The sequence below is a fragment of the Hermetia illucens genome, chromosome 1, assembly GCF_905115235.1.
Source record: "Hermetia illucens chromosome 1, iHerIll2.2.curated.20191125, whole genome shotgun sequence".
Taxonomy (NCBI): domain Eukaryota; kingdom Metazoa; phylum Arthropoda; class Insecta; order Diptera; family Stratiomyidae; genus Hermetia; species Hermetia illucens.
The window spans coordinates 180,815,579-180,834,607 of NC_051849.1; the positions used below are offsets into that span (position 1 = coordinate 180,815,579).

The following is a 19,029-nucleotide window of genomic DNA, read 5'->3' on the forward strand; positions in this document are numbered from 1 at the left end:
CCGTCAGTGGATGTGATGCTACCCGTCGCAATTGGAGGACATCGGCACCAAAGATCTGATGCCTGATACGTCCATAGGCGGGGCATTCACATAGGAAATGCTCCGTGGATTCCGCTTCCTCATTGCAGGAGGGACACGTATCATCTTCGGTAATTCCAATTCTGAACATATGCCCAGCTAGTGAATAATGGCCTGTCAGAATGCCCACAATACACCTGCAAGTCCTCCTGATAAACTTTGCGGTACGTATGTTGGGTTCTGGCAGGAAAAGAAGCATTTAAGCTCTGCCACCTGTTATTATGGGAAACTTGTTCCCAGTTTTTGAAAACAGATTTAGCCAATTCTACTTATACCCCAATTGCTGGCTCCGGTCCTGGCATAGGGGAGATTGACCCCTCTTTCGCTAAAGCGTTCGAGATTTCATTTCCCTCTATGCCACAGTGACCAGGTACCCAGAGTAGTTCCACCGTATTGAATCTAGACGTGCCCTTCAATCGCTCGCCAATCACCCAGTTTGCCACCCTTAGGATCGCATAAACTTCGGCTTGAAAAACCGTCGCATATTGTCCCAAAGGAAAAGCCCACTTCTCGTTTTTATTCGAGAGGTAGACTCCGGCTCCAGAACCCTCTTCTGTTTTTGAGCCATCGGTGTAGAAGACTTCCGTATATCCCGCCACGCATTCCTCTGGGTCTTCCCAGTCCTCTCTACGCTTCAGGGTAACTACATACTTTACTACCATTACTCAGCACTTCAAAAATGTGTGAATCAGAGTTTCCAATTGAGCTTCTATCGTTCAAGAAGTCCTTAGTCGTCTAGGGCCAGCCAAGAAGTTCATTGAGCATCACCCAATCCGTTTTTCTTCCGTCTTTGCATTTACCTTATTATGTTCGCCTGTACTAGTCGGACTAAATTCTATATAATGGTAATTTGACGTGAACTCTTAACATTTTGAAGTGCAAATTATTAAATCAATTTCTTCACTTCGTAGGGCCAGCTGAAGTGGTAAGATCAAATAGTTTCTCTAGCATTGTATATTCCACTACCTTCGTAAATATGTTGAGAGTTCATATCACAATCTATTAGCAGCTCAAGACCACTTGGCTCGCAAACGCTACCAAGTCTCTTAGTTCTTTCGTCGATGGAGAACGCCGAGAATCATAGGACAGGTGCATAAATTCAACTATGACGTTTCTCCTTGCCTCAGTATGGCCGTTTCTAAGAAATTTGACAGCAGGACGAAGGTTCTTGTTATTATTTTTCGTCACATGTACAAGATTCTAGCCCCTTTGATGATCCAATGCCACAGATTTCGTTAAACCGAATCCATGGCTCTTGTACCAGAAAAATATAAGAGTAGCCTGAAGCTTGTTCAGCCTTACTGCCAGTAGAAAGCGTCACGTACTTTCTAGTCTTATAAAAACTTGCTGTTAACCAAAAAGTCTTGTGCATCCAGTCTGGGTTTCACCGAGGCTACCAGCTTGTCCCCACTTTCGGTCGAGCGTTCTACTTCCCTTGTCCTAATTTCTTTGGATATTGCCACACTTGGCTACGCAACAACTCCCATGTCCTCATTCTCAAGGAGCTTCGCTTTCTCTTGTAGTGCCTCTGGCGTCGATTGGGAGTATTTCCAGATTCAAGTCATCCATTCTGCATGGCTCCATTTCCACATATAGGTATGTTATTAGACCAATTGTGTTCACATCTACTTCCCTTTCCTTCGCTTTTGGCAGTGTCGGAAGAAAAAATTCTGGCAGGCAAGATTTAGCCTATAGTCCATCTTCATTTGTGGCTGAAATTTCCTTCTGCATTTCCGTACTTGACGGGGCATGGTAGCTTGAATGCGGAACCTTGCCTCTAGTAAGGATTGTGTTCTGTGTGGGTTGACTCAGAGGATTGGTTCTATTTCCACTGTGTCTGTCCAGCGTACTAGACGTAATCTAGATGATATGGGCGTTCACGTGATAAACGATATCTATGATTTTAGCCAGTGCCTTGCTAGCAGTGATACACTTCAATGCGTTTCTTCGGCTGCAGTATCATGGGCGAATGGCCATAATGGCCGTGGTGGACAGACGCCAGTTTTGTGTGTTTTGTGTTAGTGTTGTCTTGTGACGTTCTTCGTGTTGTATTGTACGCAGAGCAGCTAATTCCAGTCAACCCGTTGGGGAGTGCCGTGCCCACGTACTCGAGGATGGCGATCAGATCCGAGTCTGCAAGGGTCTAGTCTGATGTGGTTCTTGCCACGAAGACTCATCGGAGGTTATCTGGTACCATGAGAACCGGGATGGCGTCCTGAGATCATATGCTCCAGGAGAATTCCTGGAGGATGTGCTCTCGGCCCGGTTATCTTCCCTTGCCCCCTTTGTGGGAGTTTCATGGTGGCTGTGGTTATGCCTACATCGCGGGCAGTGCGAAGTTGCGCTGTACAACTCGGGTGCCGTACCCCTGATTTGCGACAGAGGTATTAGATAGGCCTTGCATCCACTGGTATAAATGCTGAGCCTATATTCAGTATAAACCATTACTGCTGTGCCAGTCATGGCGGGGCTCTGATTGTGGTTTCCAAATCAATCCGTGTCCGAAGAGGACCGTGGGAATATGCCTACAGGGCAGGTATTCTCGTTAAACCCCCAGAATCTTCATGAGTTTCCTTACTCTTCCGTTTTCTAGAAGATTTGGCATGTAAACTGCCAAATCAAAATTATGAATGAAAATCGAAAAACTGGGAAAACTGATGGTGTCAATCTCCCAACAACGGCTTTAGTTTGCATTTATCTTTTTCTGTCTCTGTCGGATTGCAGGCTATTTCCAGATACTACAAATGTACCTCATATCTAAACTCCCGAAATGCTCAGTCCCTAAATTGCCGTCACCACCTTGAAACGCTTGGATTATGACATGGGGCCACAGTCAATTATCAATATCCTTCTGGTTACTTATAGGTGTACATAGTAAACTCATTGAATGCCTCTTGAGATCTACCAACATCATTATTCACTAAACATCCCCTGCACAGCAATACCTTATTATGTAAACATGTTTTGTAATTTTTCGAAAGTAGACTTTAATGCCTTATGATGTTGTAAAGGGAGTTCCAAAGCATGTTCATCTCATCAAAATCCATACAGCCCTCCTCATTATCAGCTATACCATACATAGCCAAGGGTTAAACAGGAAAACCCATTTCTCATAACTACACGTAAATGAAAGAATTTCCTCATTCGATCATAGTCCTTGACCATATGCACAACAATCAGTTCTGTAATCTCTTTCATCAAAGCCAGTCTATCGTGTATGTATGGAGCATTATATTCCCGTACCCAAGCCATCTCTGAATTCCGCTTGACTAAGCACATTATGCTTTTGCCGTTCAATCAGTTGAAAGTAGGAGAAATAATAAAAAGCAATGGTCGAAACCATCATCTGCAGGATATCCTACAATAAAGGGTGGCACACCGAACCAGATACTTACACGACCCTACAAACGAATGAATATTTGCAATCCACTCACCTAAATTCCAGCCAGGTACAACACCTTGACTTCAACCCTCAACCCCCGTAGGCTTTGTGCTTACCGCTCAGATAATAATCATAAAAAGGGAGAGAGAATAGTTGACTTACGAGAAGAGCTCTTCGCATTTCCTTTCCACACCATACCAGATGCTTTGTTCATCTGGAATTCCAGCTCGTTTTGTTTTAACTTGAGACGGCTACAAGTCAGAAATTGCTGGAGCATATAACGAGAGTAGGAAGAGCAATCAGAAGGGACACTACATCTTTCCATCTGTCCATCCACAACGAAGTGATATATCACCCCCGAGTGCTAAGAACAAATAATAAGACGGTGCTTACCGGAGAGGTGCAGGCAACTAGCTAGCGTCAGTGGATGGTTTATTGTCTGGTATCCGACATGGATACAAGGGTTAGCAGCGTGATTAATTGTTTCTGGAGAAATTGTCTAAATTTTGTGTCCTTTTAATTCATCACACGTCTTTATAATTCAGCCAGAAAGCTCAATACGTCCCTTAGCATCGTGCCTTTCACTTTATAAGAGTAATGCAATTTCACGAGGGATGGCCTCTGACTGTAAGGCATGCGTTTTGCTACTGTTGGAAGGTTGCAGAGGAGTCAAAACCCATTCTTTTCCGCCTCATCCATTTCAGAAACCGGCAACACTCTGGCTTCATAAATACGAATATAGCGAAGAGTTATTCCTCTGAAGGACACTTGTTGTACTTTTCAGTACTATGAACACTTTTACGAGCACCTCTTTTAATGTTTTATACCCACAGTTCGCAAGCTACGCCAGCCTATGTGCCCCTCACAGTGACTGCAAGGCCAGCATCTATAGGAAGAGCATAGCTCAGCTCTTCCATACCCGCTATTCACTTAATGTCCTTGGTCTTACGATTTTCTGCTAGAAAACGAGGCAAAAAGGACAAACGTTTGTATTTCTAGATCAGCATTATTGCACACTGTGGAGCCGAGGCCAAGGAAAAGGATAAATATTTAATTCTCGTTTCAGCTCTTATTGACCTTTATGATGTATCTCTTATTTACTTAGTACGCAAGTTCGTTTACTTCTTATTATATTAAGCATAGAAAAAGGGTCCCGAGAATCCCAGAGTGTTTCTATAAATTTTATTACTTTCCGCTTGGATGGGCTTTGACTATTACGTAAGGGATGGCTAGTGGAATGGGTCAAAGTAACGATGGAATTATCCTTGTACAGTTTATGACTACGATGCCCCTTTGAAGCTATCTGCACCAGGATAGAAAATACAAGAAAAATGTCCTCAAACTATGAATTTCATTAAAAATATAATGAAGAAAAAGGATATGTTCGTTGATGTAAACTAACCAAGTTAGTGGATGGAAAGTTGCAAAGAAGAAAATACATCACCAAAGCAAATTTGATAATAGTGTCAAGATACATATATCGAGATCAGCTTTGAAATATAGACGAAGAAAGTTCCTTCGAAAGCTGCACTAACTACCCACGATTGTGGAGCTAAACCCTTGGCAAGACAATCTGTCAGCCTCCTCATTAGCAGCGATACTTGAACATAACTAGTCCAATCCTCCTAGCTTTTACCGTGAGTCCATTACCGAGGCATCAACTGTAGATTATCTGCAGTATTGCATTCAAGCAGTTACATATTGTGTCTGCAAACTTGCCGATCATTATTAGGGTTAGGTTATCCACGAATGCGTAAGTAAAAACTTGTATATCCTCCAAGAATATTGGCAAAGGATTACCACCAACAAAGAACAGAGAACCCCTGCCGGTGGGCAGCCCCTAAGACATCCTGTCTCAATAGACTTCTGCCTGACCAATATGGGATGGTCCACTCCGGTATGTGAAGAATCTAACTGATTACCAGTGGATCGATTCCATGCTTCACAAATCGATGCAGGTAGGACATATTCCTTTTCGAATATGGCATTTTCAACTTTCTTCGTGCCCTGAGTGCGATCTATCTTATTTGATGGGTTGACGTGTGTTTTTTTCGGGAGTAGGGTAGGTGAATTCGTTTACGCACAGAGGAATGAACTCCCGCAATAGTACGCTGTCGGACTACCAACTAAACACCTCCCTGTCATCAGAGAACTAGCTTGGAACCGTTTGTCATATTACTTCGGGATAGCTCTTTCGCTCTCCCAGCTTTGGGAGCCTGCAAGTCAGGGAATCTCTTTCACCAACGGAGGGGGGAGGAGGAGAAGGGAGTTGTTAGTTCAAGGAACCCCTTCCCATCCGGTCCCTCTGCAGGTCGAGTTCAATCTTCTTCGCAATAAGAAGAGCCCGAAAATAATGCGCAACACGACTCCAGCTGTCAGCGCTCTTCAGAATCTTTCTGACAATATTATCTGGAGAGAGCTCACCTGAGTCTGCATAAAGCTGCTGACGAAAGCGGTCCCACCTCTCGTAAGAGAAAAAGGTGTGTTGAGCGCCGTTCACCATTCCATTGCAGAACACACAATCAGGAGATCGTGCCTTCCCAATCCTGTGCAGATAAGACTGAAAACCTCCATGCCCGCTTAGAAGTTGGGTAAGGGACTAATCAATCTCATCGGTTCAACCATGGGTCTAAATGCTGGCTCATTTTGCCAAGAGAGTTGCCACTCGGAAAGGGTGCGTTGACCTTCTTCACGCGCAACCACCTCTCTTTAAGTTTTCGCCCTTACGGCGGTAGATAGTTTATCGCCGCCAGTTCAACTTTGCGCTTGAAAGGACACGGAGACGTCCCCTAGTAGGTATAGGGCACCAAGATTCGAATTTAGCCGACTTAAGGCTGCGACCCCAGCTGCAGCCCTCATCTTCGAGTCGAGCAATGAACCAAAGTATTTAACCGCTGGTTTTGACTCCACACTCAACTTGGCGATCGATATGGGATTCAGGGTTGGGATTCTCTTTCTGGTCAAGATGGTTGCTTCGGTTTTTTTCAGGGCAACGCTGAAACCATGAACAGTCATCCATCCGCTCTCCCGTCGCATTAATATGTCAATTCTACTTTGCGCCTGTTATGTATGTAGCAACAAGTGCCGCAACAACGTCTGCATAACCGATCAGGCGCGACTCTTCGGGCATATCGAGTCTCACCAGACTATTGTAGGAAGCATTCTAGAGGTGGGGCCCTAGGATGGATTCCATTGCTACTCTCGATGTGATCTTCACCCTCCTCTGGGTCACTAGCGTCTCATAGAGTGGGCAAGGGTGTTTCAGATAATCCCTCAATATCCGCAAGAGATAGCTTGACACGTGAAATGAGTTTTCTAATGTGCCTAGCATATCTGTCCATCTTACGGAATTGTTATCACTACCTTCCAGCGACAAGGAAAAATGCCCTCCTTCAAGAAAACGTTGAACGCCCCGAATAGCAAATCTGGCCGTTGGCTTGTAAACTTCCGCCGGGATATCATCAGGACCTGGCGCTTTCTTATTTTCCATAGTGAGAACCGGAGGCAATTGGGTGGGAGCAAGATCGACGACGATTTGTTGAAACCACTCTGGCTGCGACGAGTCCCGGAAGGGACCCAGGCGGTCCTCACGTGCGTCTCCTGACGAAGTTGGCGAGCTGAAGCGTGAAATAGCCGCGCTAGTGGCCAGTATGGCTGAACTAAGGGCGATGCTGGACGCTCAGCGTTCGGGCGCCAGGTCGCGAGCTCGCTCGCGGTCTTCTGTTCAAAAAGGGTGATCGGTTAGCAGGTCGTCAGGAAAACTTACGAACCAAAGTATTTGTTGGTACCATCGCAGATTCGGCGAAAAAGCCACCAAATGTACGATCGCGCCTACCTCATAAAACTAGGTCCGCGGGGGGTCGACCACGACCACCCAGAACGCAGCGCCACGTCGCCTAACAATTTATTACCCTCACAGCAGGCGCAGTTATCTCGCAGATACTGGTGCGGAGGTTTCGGTTCTTCCCGCACCCCAGCACCATCAAATATTTCCTCAACCATTGAAACTGGCGGCAGCAAATTCCTCTCTAATTAACACATACGGGTATAGGCAAGTGGCCTTGAGTCTTGGCTTGCGTAGGACATTTTCGTGGCGATTCATCCTGGCGGATGTCAGCTTCCCCATTTTAGGCGCAAACTTCTTGTGTCAATATGGGTTGCTGGTGGACTTGCAGAACAGGTTCCTTACAGACTCCACAACCAACCTTAATTCGTCAGGCCAAATATCATCTCTTCTTAACAACAATCTTTCCGTACTTTTGGAAGACATTACTTACTCTCGTGTTCGGGCACTCCTCCAAAAATTCCGCCAGATTACTACCGATTTTGTCTCTCTAAACTAGTGAAGCACAATATGCAGCACCATATTAACACTTTCGAGAGAATCTTAAGTTTTCCGTAAGTCTTCCATGCAACTCGCTTGAGGAAATCTTGAGCTTCCCACAAGATTTCAATGCAACTTGATTCGTCAAACCTTCTCTTCAGGAGTACAGCTTGGTAGCGATAAATATGGTTTCGATCGAACCAAGCTTCTAGATTTCACCAACCCTTTAATAAAGTCTACAAACTTGTTGCTTTTGGGTTAAAACCGCGGAAGGAAATTAATCATAAAACTTTATTTGATTTTAGAATGTAAATAACTTTATTACATAAAAAAATGGAAGAGGAACTAAAAACTTTGTGTATACTCTCTTTCTTAAAATTGACATCTCACTAATTCATTTTTCAAATTCAATTATTTTTTTTCAAATCACGGTCTACTCCGCCACGGAGAACACCAATGGTGGCTACTGTCAATCGAATTAACAACATTCAAAATAAATTTCGAATGTTGTTTACCCCGCTGCGCTACAAACCTCTCATTGTGAAAGGGGGGGGGGGGGGGGCAATCCTCGACGCTTTCCGCGCTATTGACATCAACCAGTACGGGACGTCTGGGGAGTAATGTCCGTGCAATGCCGTCCATATGGTCGACGATTTTTATGCAGGGCTTCCGAAGAGCCCGACTTTCCGAGTGACAAGCTTATAGCCAAGTCCCTACGGGTCCTCATTCACCTCGTTGACCAGGTTCTGCCAGCCACGACCTTTGTTTTTATTTATCGCGCTGTGGAATCCCCTTCCTACTGATCTATACTGTGCCTTTATGGCGCACGCCTCCTCGCTGACGTATGGACGTTGTACCAAACTGCGGAGTTTATGACGCTCCCTCCGTAAGTCGGAAATTGCTGCCATGTACCAGTCCGTAAAAGGCTTGTCATAGCTGGGATCCCCCCGAGGCATGAAAGCTTCACACGCTGTCATTATCAGGTTCATTACTGAGTTTACGACAGTGTCAGCTGCAACGCCCTCCAGCGCGACTCTGCCTGTTCCAAGAGCTTCAACGAACTTTCCGATGTGCATCCTCGCAATATTCAACAAGCAAGGGGAGCACCGGGTTGAGGCACGCCCGTAAGTAGCGTCAACCACTTCGAATGCGAGGTGCTGATGATCACTTGTCGAGAAGTCTTCCAGGACTCGCCACCCGTCCACCGATGGTGCCAGAGATTCCGACACAAAAGTGATGCCAGGAATGCTTCCTTCCCAGCCTGACGCCGAAACGTTGGCGTGGATCCGGTGTTTAAAACTACGAGCCCGGTTCTCGGAGCGAGGGTTCCTTTCTCTCTGGACTTTGGCTGAGGCATGCCCCATTCAAGGTCCCTAGCATTAAAATCATCGCCCATCAGGATTTGCTCCTCCGTGCCCGAAACCGCGTCCTCTAGGGCATCAAGCATGTACCGAAAGGCCGACATCGTTTCATTCAGCGTCAGGTGAACACTAAAATAACGTCATCCCTAAACATTGAATTGTGTGGTAATGGTAAATGGTATTCATGCGAAATTTTGCAATGAAAGGCTTTTTCTTAAATGATATTCGGGCCGAGTAAGAAATTAATTAGATAAATGAAGAATAAATGGGATCTCAGCGTTATATTCTACATATTTAATCCAGGCAATCGAATATTCGAGAAAATTTTGTTTTTGTCTGGCCCACCATGAAATCCGCCACTGCTTTTTCTAAAAGTAGACGCCTTTCTTGCGAGATAGGCACCATTTATTAATAAAAGCAGCGATGGCAGACATCAAAGCACTAAACCAGATAATATTAGGAAACCATGAGAATGACACCCAAGTGTTATATGCAGGCAAGGCCCCCCAAAAAACTTATGCAGGTCAGCCAATAACTTCGTATTGCGTATTTCCAATTTTTCTGGAAACACCAAGTTAAGCAAAAACGTGTCAGCCACTGAAAAGATAGTGGATAATGACATCTTAAGGACATCAAGACAGAATAACGTCACTTTCAGTATATCAACAACAATTTCTACGAAAAAGATATTCCCAAGTCCATTCTCTGTAGTCGCAATATTCTTGCCCGCAGTTGATGTGGGAAAGGTATGCTCTCATCATAGAAATGATCTGATCAATGCAAAAATGAGGTACAACCACAAGTTTGTCAAAATTACATCAAAATTACAGAGTACTATGTTGGTCTCCGTCCGAATGGGTCAAGTGGTGAGAGCGCTGGGCTGTCATAGCGGAACGTCGCGGTTCAAATCTCACTGGTGGCAGAGGGGTTCGTTATCGTGACTGCATGTCGGAGACCAGTTGACTCAGCTGTGAAAGAGTATCTTAGTCTAATCAGGGTAATAATCAGCCCTGGAAAAAGACCAAACTTTTAGTCTTACAGATGAGAGGTGGCAGAGCTTGACTGGCATTAACAAAAATTAGAGACCCTTCGCTGTCATCTTCAAGGGCCTCGAGTTACATACCTGTGGCATAACCTAACTTTTAGGAACAAATTTGTAAACTCCATTTTACACTTAACGTCTACAATACGATATTTCAGAAATGGTGAATCTCCAATCGGCCCTTTATGCTCCCATGCAAAATATGGGAAAAGCCCATCGCCCAAAAGACAGCCAGCATTTAGTTTGAAAGATTCCTTCACCTGGTGAATTCTAATCTGATACTTTTCATTAAATCGTTTGTACTTCTAATTAAATACACCTTGTGTACCTAATACCTCACAGAGCTACTACTTCTAGCCTACCCCCAACGACCTTCTGTAGCATTAATACCTGTCATGGTAACGTACTGTGCACTTCGTCCTTCCCTGTCGCTCTGGCTAAATCGTGTCGCTTGCAAGGATCTTTGAACGTAGGGACAAATTACAAATGCTGCCATCTTTCCATCGTTTTTTTGCACTCGCTCCTTCAGAATTCTCAAGTTCCAAGCTCTGCTACAATGCTGGCTACTGCTGGAGCCACCTTCCCCGGAGATTCTTTCAAGATAGATAAAATTTTCTAAATGGAGACAGGAAGGAAATATTGCTCGGCCGAGAACAGAAAATAGGGTGCTATTTCATATTATCGCTTCAAGTCATTTTATCTAGTACGTCCCATCCCGGGAGATAATGGCAGGGTATGAGTGTTATACTTGATGATGCTTCAAGTGGATAAAATGCGAGGACCTTGAATCGAGGGGGAGGGTAATGCCTTTTTATGGCCGTTCTGTTTAGTTGAGAAAAAAATTTGGTGTATTTTGTGAGATACACTGATACAGTTTGCCTCCATGAAAGGCTATTAGGTTGTTGCCATTGGAAAAGAATGCATGCTGCAAGCATTCTTATGGTTGTAGGGAATGTGGTACACGAGATGTGCTCCATACACAAGCTAGGATGTTACCAATGACAAGGAGGGGATTAGAGTGACTTTAATCAAAACAGGGAGAAAGGGCAGAATGAATCTGGTTGAATGTCTGGTTTTGGGGAGCAAATGTTCGTCTAGCTGTTTCGTTAAATTTGTGATAAGTTCTTTATGTGGTTTTATGTCTCTCAAAAATATTATATGGTATTCCCAACTCTAGGGCCTCGTGTATATGATATGTGAGGATTGTTTGTTTATCTCCTTTTTTCGCTTTTTGGATCAGGAAACCATTGAATTTGAGATGACATCATAGGAAAATAAGCAACGTTAAATGTGTCAGCTACTTTTAACTCTTATTGATCCTGTACTATTTTGATATTATTTCCTTAAAATACTACGAAAAAGGGCAATCTTTGCCGCAAAGTTACTAATATTCCTGAGATTAGCCAGGTAAAAGGTAGGTAGGTAGGTAGGTTAAAGTGGCCGCTCCGAGGAGCCCAATTAGGGGTTTGGTGCGCCGTTTTGATGCTACAAACTCCTAAGACCGTGACTGTTGTTGGAGCAGGAAGGCAGAGTCCAGCCGGCTCGGATCTTCAGAGCCAGCCTGTAGCATTCACGAAGGAAAGCAGCTCTCCGACCCTGCAGCTAGAAATCCCTCTGAGTTCCCCACAGAATGGTTTACCCAGTGTCCGCAGCCTGACTCTAGCCAGAGCTGGGCAATCGCAGAGAAAGTGCATGTGGGTTTCCCTTCCAGCCAGGTAAAAGTATTATTTTTTTTTCGGAGACGATAAAGGAAGATTCCACTTACAATACCCGTTTTTCTCGATGAGCGAAAGCAATCCAAGAAGACTTCTGCTTCTGCTGACATGTCATTTTTAATGTCTGCTATCTAGCTTTTTAAAATTTTCACGTGACTTTCCTACTTCTCGTTTCCATAGTATATTGATCAATTAATGAACTATTACTAAAGGGAATAAGTGCTTCTCTGTCAAATATCTAAGCCGAAACTGTGAGAACAGACACTCGGTGTCGAGGTCTTTATTTAAAAACTTATGCTGATATTCAATGGGAAAATTATCCTCTTTGTTAATCGGACGAAAAACCAGTAGGTCCAATAAAGAAACAAATTCTACGGAAGTTAGCGCGCCGTAAAGATACAATATGGAAAGGGTGACAACGAATCTAACTCTATAGTTCTGAAGGAATGTAATCGGCACAGAGAGCCTTGTCGCTGTCACTTTGTCCCGGATCTCAGAAATCAACATCCCAGTCGCAGTTGATTTCTCGGCAGTCGCTGCGGCCCAAAAGGATGACATAGTTCTTCACACTCTGCAACCGCACTCCAAATACATGTTTCAGGAGCACCCCATTTTCGGTCCACCTTCATCTATCTACTGCGAGATCTCCAAAATGGAACTTATGCCATATATTCTGTCCACTTCCGTATGGAGCGAGATTTGTCTAGCTTAAAAAACAATAAATTAATAAAAAAAACTAGTGCATGTATTCTAAAGTTCCCCCGATCAGAAGGTTGTGTGTTCAGATCACGTCGGAGTCATTGAGGCATCTGAGGGAATTGTATCCGCGAGGGCACACACTGCCTCATTCGATGTTGCCCTATACGCACTGCACACCGTCAGTGCGATTAGCCGGTATGCCGAACTCGTTCTTCTTCATACTTTGTCCAGTGTTCCTAGGATTCTATCACCCCCACGATAAGGAGCTAGCAGCAGATTTTTACAGTATTGTTTTTCCTGCGACTGGTAATAAGGACATCTTCCGGAGCTTCGCCCGCCAGATCCAGTTCAACCATCGGTAACCATGCTTTGATGACATGAATGCATTCACTGTCCTCGGGTTGCTTAATAACTACCACCACGGCCATCTGCAAAACCCATCAACCATCATGGGAAGGCCAAGCATTCCACCATACATCATGTTCCAGCAGGGGTCCCAATACGATGTCTTGCAGAACACCAACCGTCACAATATATTCTTTCGGCTCGTCATTCGTCTCTTACCGTGTGAGTTAACCAGGGAGAACCCAGTTTAGACAAAGTGTCCTTAATCCAACCGTAGTTGACCGAAGGCATTCCTGGCATTTAGCGTCTCAAGCGCGCAGCACTTACCAATGACCGACGCCTTCCGAGCCTGATCTAGGACCCTTGCTATTGCATCGATCGCCATAAATCATACCATCGCTTCGATAGGCCACCCGCTAGCTCGGCGAACAGCAGTCTGTTGTATATCTCCATCTCCAACATCTCCATAGTGTCTAAAACACAGATAAGACGATATAAAGAGATTGTTTTTTGTGGTATCGGTAACAGAACCAACTTCTGCCGCTGGTGCTTAAAGTTACTTTGAAGATCCCAGTATTCTTTCTCAGTCTGCCGATATGCCGTCACGGCATTGTAGAATCTCTGCTATCCGCTGACATACTTTATTCACTTTTCCAGCGTCGTTTCTTTGAGATTCTGACCTCCTTCTAAAATCGCTAGAAATATCTTCTCCTTGAAAGCTCCAGTAGACCAGCTAGCTATCCGTGTTTTTCCACTTTCGTAGCGCGTTCTATTTCTAAGGTCGAGATGAATGGTCTGGTGGTCACTATCTGTGTTCATTTACCCGCCAGGCATACCCGTTCGACGTTCGAGTTTAACCCTCTACCTCGGAAGGTGGGCAAGCATCCAATGTTGACTAGTAGAATGCCCATCTCCGACTAGTACAATGTCCAAGATTTCAAGATTTGATCCCTGGTATTCGTCCCGCGCATTCCCAAAACCTATGCATTGTAATCGCCGGCAATAATTTCAGAGCTGTGGTTTCTAGTGCCCAACACTACGTTACTTAGCATCTCTTCATATTGCGCTATTGTTGCACTTAGAGGGAGATACCAGCTATAGATACATATGCTATTTAATTTTTACCCTTACAAAGTAGGCTCCCGGGAATATCATTCTTTCTGGTATGGTATGCCCATGTCGCCGCGTCTCCAAACAAGTCTTTCACCCACACAGCACTACCATAATTTCGATAAGATTATCGTCATGTCCGCATTCGACTTTCGAGTAGTTTGCGAAAGCAGGTCTTGAGCTGCCCCGTAATGGTTTGGGTTGATTTATAGAAAACTTCATTTAGCTCTACGATTCATCTTCTTCCTATATACAGGATACCTATCATCAATTGCAACGCACCAGCTGCCTACGCCCTCTTTCCCTTTATAGAGCACCCATCATATATCCCCTATGCAATCTTTCATGACAAGGTCGTGTTCCGCACACTTTCTACGCCTTTTCGATCTATCGCGTTGATTAATGCAAGCTCTTGCAAAATGGTCGAAATCGAAGCTTCCGATCGAGGCATCTGAAGCATCTCTTGAAAGGTAATTGCTCCCTAACTGAGCACACGACCCAGCCTATTCTTACCTTGATCACGGTAATTAGTTTAACCACCGATTCCACCCACAAACAAATAATTACGGTCTGCATACCCCACATGCGTTTTTTTATCTTCCTTATTGTAACCTCTTTTATTCTGCTACAGTTAAATTGTTCTCTTATCGCTGCACAGATATTCTCTCGTTAAGTAGCCTCGTCTAGGTCATTGCACTCGATTACAGTCTTTTGCATTAGCGCTTTCACTTCTCCTTGCTCATCCAATAGCGGTTTCTCGCTGGACTTATTTAGCTCCCATATCAGATCCCCTTTCTGCGTTCGCGTGATACGACTCACACTATCGCCCAAGTCTGTCAATTCCAGATCCGCTTTCATTTTTCAAAAGATTTCAGCTTACACAAATCTCCCGCTATTATTGTTACGGTTGCGAAGACCGTGTTTCCATAATGTCATCTTTCGGAAGCCTCGCCTGAACTGTGTGTAATTGTTTTTGAAAAGCGTTCCGCTTCTTGTCTGCAGATGTTGACCACATTGCCTCCTACAATGTACTATAGTGTACCTGCTTTAACACACTTCAAGGCCCTGATCCAATATGGAGATTGTTGCGCCAATGATTGTTATTATTATTATTTCCGAGTTGTCACAATTTCGGCAGATGCCGGATTTCACTTAATACTAGCACTAAGTGCCAAGCATTTAGGCTCGGACGATCCTACCTATTTAAAAACTAAAGGGGCGCTGGTGGTGGTGACCGGTTGTAGGTCAATGGGATAATCCGTCGAGGATTTCCCGCAACACCCAACACGTATGCAGAGTGGTGTCCTTCTGCATGGTTGAACCAGACTGTGCGAAAGTCCCGGAGCATCAAAGGAAGCCGTGAGTGACTTAGGTACAATACCCCTAGCTGACAATATTATGGGAACTGCAACCACGTTCTCCTTCTTTTCATTAGATGGATTTGCATTTTATATCTAACTGCAAGGTGTGGAGATAGCTTCCTCAGTGAGTAATCTGCAGGACTGCAAAGTTCCTGCACTTTATTCACCTACCCCCTGAGACGCTGCGGTGGCATACAGCCATTCAGACTGAAGCTATCCATCCCTCCTCCTTTCCCAACCCATTCTTATTTTTATTCTGCGTTACATCCGAAATCTCCATTGATGCATAGCACTGTACAATTGTGATGCTCCTTAACCCGGACCGCAATCTTACTGTCAGAAACCAGCTTTTTGACTAAGAGAGTAAAACGGGTATTTTGAGGACCCTCGCTACCTTTGTCGAGGAGTGTGCGCACATTCCGGAAACCAGCGATAATCCGCTCTCAATAGCCAAAGGTCATAACCGTGAGGTCAGTCCTTACCCGAAGCGCTGTTGACGTTTCGGTAGAAGTAGGGTTTCGAAAATTGCAGGCTGCTAGTGCACAAATGTCTATCCCTTTTAGTCGCTTGCTTTTACGGTAAGCAAGGGAGACTTTGAGTATATTCATAAGCCCCAACTCACAGGGCTTCGCTTATGTTGCTTGTAAAAATCCTGTGACTTTTTCTCACTAGATGCAGTGCTCAGCCTCGCGCCCACCTGCAGGTCTGAGTTTACACTGCATATCCTCGGAGCCTCTGGAAACCGTTGAGAACACAAACTTTTCTCTCCTCATACAATTATGCAGCGAATTTCCATGGAAAAAGGATCGAATGTTGGGAATGCTGATTTGTGTCAAATACTTTGCCCTCTTCAACTCAGTAATCCAACTTCAGTTCGAACTTAACGGACGCAAGTTACATAGATTAGACGAAATGGAACGTAGTTGGAGTTTGAATTTGCTAAACTTTTCCAGAGAAGGAGTTGTGCCAGCTGAGTAAAAATAGAACAAGGAATACGGAAAATTATTCAACACATACATTATTGATCTATTTTGATTCGTATAACTTCTCGTCGGAGGCCAAAGCATGAATGTGTGAAAATGCAAAACTTGAACTTTCCTCTTGGTCTGTTTGTTGGTGGGAAATCTTTTATCTGGAACTAGTCGAAGTGATGTAAATCTATACGTATTTTACGTTCAGCCGAACGTGATGAATAATTCATTTTGAATCGGAGAGCAGGATATGGCAAGGCTCTAGGTAAAACGAGTGCTTAGATGCCCGTGGATCGGAAATCTCGCAGTCGCAGATGTAACATTCATGAGAATCCATTGATTCATGATTACTTTGCCCGCTGGATGGGTATTTACAGAATACAGAACTATGACAAGAAATGTACGGCTGAATAGATTTCTTCTAACATCATCAAAGCTGCTACACAGTCCTGTGGAAATATAGTGAAAAGTGATTGTTGGCAGTCATCCCACAACCCAAATTATCTAGCTTCATGGTTTGATCGAAAAAACTCGGACATTTCCGCTTGGTATCCTTGAACGCCACCACATATGTATCTAGCTATGTACGGCGATTTTGGAGCGGATGATTTATGCTTTGTATTGAATAACATCGCCCAACACACAGCAAATCCTTCACAAAGGACTAAAGCGGGTGGGTTGATAGTTTGGCTTGAATACGGAAGGAGCAGACAACTGAATGTGATACGATGATCAATCAACGTCAAACGCGAAGTAATATCTAATATTCAAGGGTGACGCGGCCATGTCTATTACAACTTTGCTCCGCCACGGTTTTTGTTTAACACTCATCCTGTGTATACATAACTGCTTACTAGCACTGGTGCGAGGCGAACAATCCTACAATTAACAGTTTCGTTTTTTGTTTTTTAAAATCATTTTTATTTTCAACTTAAATCTAATGGCCACTGTGAGCTCTCAAAGTTTTCGAATAACAATTTACAGGCAGAGAAGAGAAACATTAAGAAATAAAAATCTAATTTTACAATAAGTTGTCGGGAATTGGCCAAAAACCCGACAGAATTCACTTGGCCTTAGTGGCAAACAAAGAAATACAAAAGTAATAATAGTAATAAATGTTTTATCTCTTCAAAAGATACTTTTAACTTAAATTATTGTACTTAAAACCATCATAATTATATATTTTGTATTATATATTTTTTTTAATTTTTTTTTTACAATAACATCCATAGTTATAAAAGGTAATAATAACAGTTGTAATATTTACAAAGAAACAAAGAATAATAACGTATGTATGTATAAGTTACAACTGGAGGCAAAATCAGCTCCCGTTCAATATGTACATATTTACAAAGCCCCACCAAGAAACAAATGGCAGAACTGTGCACAGCCACCGCTAACCGGCATCCCGCAGCCACCAGTACCAGAATTTCTCTTTTTTATCTCGCTTAATATCAATTGCTCTCGCTCTGGAGTATCTCCAGTCGAATCCCGGAGCCCCCACCGTCAAATTCGGGGGGTATTCTATCTTTTTGTCCGTGGCCCGTCTATGTATATGATACATAACCGGATCACCTGCAGAATCAAGAATTAGACCATTCCTGTCAAGATACACGAACACTTCGGGAGGAATGAAGCCTGTCGTGAGAGTTTTCTCGAAATACCCATTATTTGGGTAGAACGGCTGCGAAACCCGAGGGTTCTCACCATGCAAAGCAGATCGCACTATATGATTCCGAATCAATCTGACGATAACTGTGTCGATTCTTGGCACAGCAGCAGCTGCATACATCACTTCATTAGTTACATAGTGCCCATAGTTTGACGGAGCAGTCCTATTAAGTCCCGGGCAAGCACGCAGACATTTCCTTTCAAAGATCCTTATTTTCTCCATTTGGCTAGCACTCAAATTAAACCAGATAGCACACCCTTAGGTGAGCACCGGTCTAACCAAAGTAAGATAGCAAATAATCTTAACCTTCCGGATAAGATGTGGAGCATAAAAGAGCCTTCGAAGAGACATGAATGCCCTGCGAGCGCTTTCTAGCGCGACTTTATCGTGCTCGTTAAATTGGAGACGCTCGTCAAGACGCACACCCAGGTATCTTCTTTTTCTTTTTTTTTGTGCGTACACGGAGGTGGAAAATCTTAGAAAGACACGTCCGCCGCCTGAACGGCGGAACTACAGTGGGCGCGTGTGGGATTCACACCCACTAAAAACCACCCCCGGTCTCTCCAGCCCCGCAGGACCACCATTGAGGTATTACTTCGCGGGGTAGGTTTGCTCTTAGGCACTCATCCTTCTCCTATTTGCAGCTTTCCTCCTTCTTTGTTCCTTCAGCAACTCCTCCTGCATTTGGATGATTGCGGAGCCAACTGCAAGCCACTTCTCCTCGGACTCCAGCATCTCAGTAACCAAGCTCTCCGGGGTCCCGCTCCTGCCCAGCACATGATTTAAGCCCCTTCTCTCCATTGCGAATCGTGGGCAGTGAAACATCACATGCTCTGGATCCTCCGGTATGCCATCGCATCTGGGACAGTTCGGAGAATCATCCAACCCAAAGCGGTGCAGATACTGCCTGTAGCAACCACCGTGTCCCGTGAGGAACTGGGTAATGTGGTACTTGGTGTCCCCATGTTT

General features: G+C 44.2%; 1 protein-coding gene across 9 annotated transcripts in view; it reads left to right on the top strand.

Annotated features, from left to right (window-relative positions):
• The window catches only part of LOC119661449 (probable G-protein coupled receptor 158), a 207,119-nt gene that overhangs the window by 37,097 nt on the left and 150,993 nt on the right, over window positions 1-19,029 (top strand). The window lies entirely within an intron of this gene.